Source organism: Etheostoma cragini, unplaced genomic scaffold, assembly GCF_013103735.1.
Source record: "Etheostoma cragini isolate CJK2018 unplaced genomic scaffold, CSU_Ecrag_1.0 ScbMSFa_1595, whole genome shotgun sequence".
Classification (NCBI taxonomy): Eukaryota; Metazoa; Chordata; class Actinopteri; order Perciformes; family Percidae; genus Etheostoma; species Etheostoma cragini.
The window spans coordinates 55-2,674 of record NW_023265665.1 but is presented as its reverse complement, the minus strand read 5'-3'; the positions used below and the strand labels follow the sequence as shown (position 1 = coordinate 2,674).

The following is a 2,620-nucleotide window of genomic DNA, read 5'->3' as shown; positions in this document are numbered from 1 at the left end:
CTAATTTTAAGGTCTTTTTATCTGCTTCTCCTACACACTCAGCTATGTTTGAGGAATTTAAGCCCGCTTCTCTGACGTAACTTAGTGAGGTTGTACAACACATGAAACCTGCCAACTGTCCCTTAGACATTAAGAATGGTGAAGGAGGTTTTTGATAACAACGTTGGGGCAAGTCTTCTTACTCTTTTTAGGTAAATTGCTAAGCCTGTACTTTGTTACTTTTAGTTGAGTAAAGAAGTTGAATCAGTGCTTCTACTCTTACCAGAGTATTTGTTAACACAATTATCTGTACTTCTACTTGAGTATGGGCAGTGAGTACTTTTGCCATCACTGACGGTCATTGGTATGCAGGTATCTTGATATAATACAAGAAAATACATAAGGCCCCAACCAACAGTTTTGTGATACGTGGCGTGCAACTGTATTGTGTTCCCCAATTTCTGAGTAACAGGAAAATACCCTGATAAGTATACATGTGCCACGCAACCCCCTTAACGTCATAGAGCAAATGCTTGTGGCTCAAAGATCGAGATGCCGCTCATAAAACACCAAACAGATGCAGTCTCTGTGGCGCAATAGGTCAGCGCAGTCGGCTGTTAACCAAAAGGATGGTGGTTCGAGTCCACCCAGGGACGTTGGTTGCTTAAATAACCTGGAGTGAGCCAACTCTGGGATTTATCCTTCTGCAGAAGACCATAGAGCTGCCCAAAGATAATCAGATGGTACAGTTCTGCAAACCATGTACATTTTAATCTTTACAGTCATACAGCTCATTAAGATAATGTAATTAATAGTGGGTTTATTGTTATAATTTACTATCATATATGATTCCCATGCATTGTGTATGATAGCCTTTACAATGTTATTCTTTAAATTACCACACACACAGCCATAGCAGAGCTACCCCCCCCCCCCCCATGTTTATCCTGATGCTTGATTGTAATGAAGCATCAACAGAGAGAAGTTGTCTCCATCTGTGTTTTAACAGACACACTTGGGCAAGTTGGAAACCAGAATCCAGTTTAAATCCAGTCCTAATCTAGTCATCACTAAATTTAAATTATCTCACTGGAGTTAGTTATTATTTTTGCTTCATCAATACCAAATTGAATCTACTTGGATGGGAATATTTACGTAATTCTCACAAAATCACAGCTGAATTTATATCTTGCTACTCGGTCAGGATCTTATTAACCTGGAGTCCCAGTCTCTGTCAATATAAATAAGCTATATGTTTTAGTCCTATTGACAGACAGCCATTTAAAATGTAGCCAATGGCATATAAAGAATAAAGAATAAAGAGTCTATTCACCATGTCCACTGTAGTTTCTCAACGTGTCTGGTCCAGGTAGCTTCGTCATTCATAAGGCTACTTTTACTTTTATACTTTAAGTCAATTTCCAAGCTTCTACTTTGTTACTTTTACTTGAGTAAAGACTTTAAATCAGTACTTCTACTTTTACCAGAGTATTTTTAACATAATTATCTGTACTTCTACTTGAGTACGGACAGTGAGTACTTTTGCAATCTCTGTTGATGGGTCATAAACACTTCATGTGCCTCTATCTCATGTAGATATATTTAGGTTTACTACATATTTGCTGTCACTCAAATCCAGGACTAAGTATCTGTGACTGAATCCAGTTCAAAATCTCTATGTGTCAAAAATGAACATGTCTAACAGGATTTTAAACATTTACAGTAAAATATGAATGGTGCAGGTCACCACGAACATGCAAGAAGACTTCTGTCATCAGTTTCAGTAGTGTAGTGGTTGTCATGTCCGCCTCACACGAGAAAGGTCCCCTGTTTGTAACAGGGTGGAAACACACTTCTTTGTTCGTGTTGACTTCGCACAATCAAATTCTGCTGAGTTGAACTCTCAATAACCTTCACGGAACAATCTTCCTGTTGTAAAATAGAGGCCAGGCCTACCAAAATTTTCACTGTCCGGTAGTCCAACCATCTTTACATATGTACGCACTTCCCATTCTTGTGAATGTGATAACACAGGACCCCTGGATGGAATTTCTTCAAATTTGGCAAAAATATTCACATGAATTCGCAAATCAATTGATGAGATTTTGGAGGTCAATGTCAAGGTGACTGTGTCCTCATGTCTGTCCAGCCAATTCTTGTAAATGCAGTATCTCTGAACACCTAGAGGGAATCACTTTAAATTTGGCATACATAGCCACTTGGAGTTGAGGATGAACTGATTTAGATTTTGGAGATCAATGGTCAAGGTTACTGTTTCATTACGTCTCCAGAACTGTATATGTATTTCTCCTGAACTGGTGAACTTGGGGAATGTACAGCCCCAGTGGCCTAATGGATAAGGCACTGGCCTCCTAAGCCAGGGATTGTGGGTTCGAGTCCCGTCTGGGGTGAATTTCAGCAGAGTGGTGCAGCGGAAGCGTGCTGGATCCATAACCCAGAGGTCGATGGATCGAAACCATCCTCTGCTAACCTCTTTTGCTTGTGACACAATGGTGGACACTCTGAACGGGTGATCCATCAAGAGAGTATGACTCTACTTCCAGAACTGGCCCATTTTGCTCGATTTGGCCTTCTTTATTCCTAGACATTTATCTAATTTTAACTTCTAGAAAGCAGGCTG

General features: G+C 39.9%; 2 non-coding genes across 2 annotated transcripts; both read left to right on the top strand.

Moving 5' to 3' along the window:
- Window positions 1-561: 561 nt before the first annotated feature.
- Window positions 562-635, top strand: trnan-guu. The gene has a single exon. It is a non-coding gene; the product is annotated as a tRNA-Asn (tRNA).
- Window positions 636-2,317: 1,682 nt separating this feature from the next.
- trnar-ccu lies at window positions 2,318-2,390 on the top strand. Its single transcript has one exon. It is a non-coding gene; the product is annotated as a tRNA-Arg (tRNA).
- Window positions 2,391-2,620: the final 230 nt, after the last annotated feature.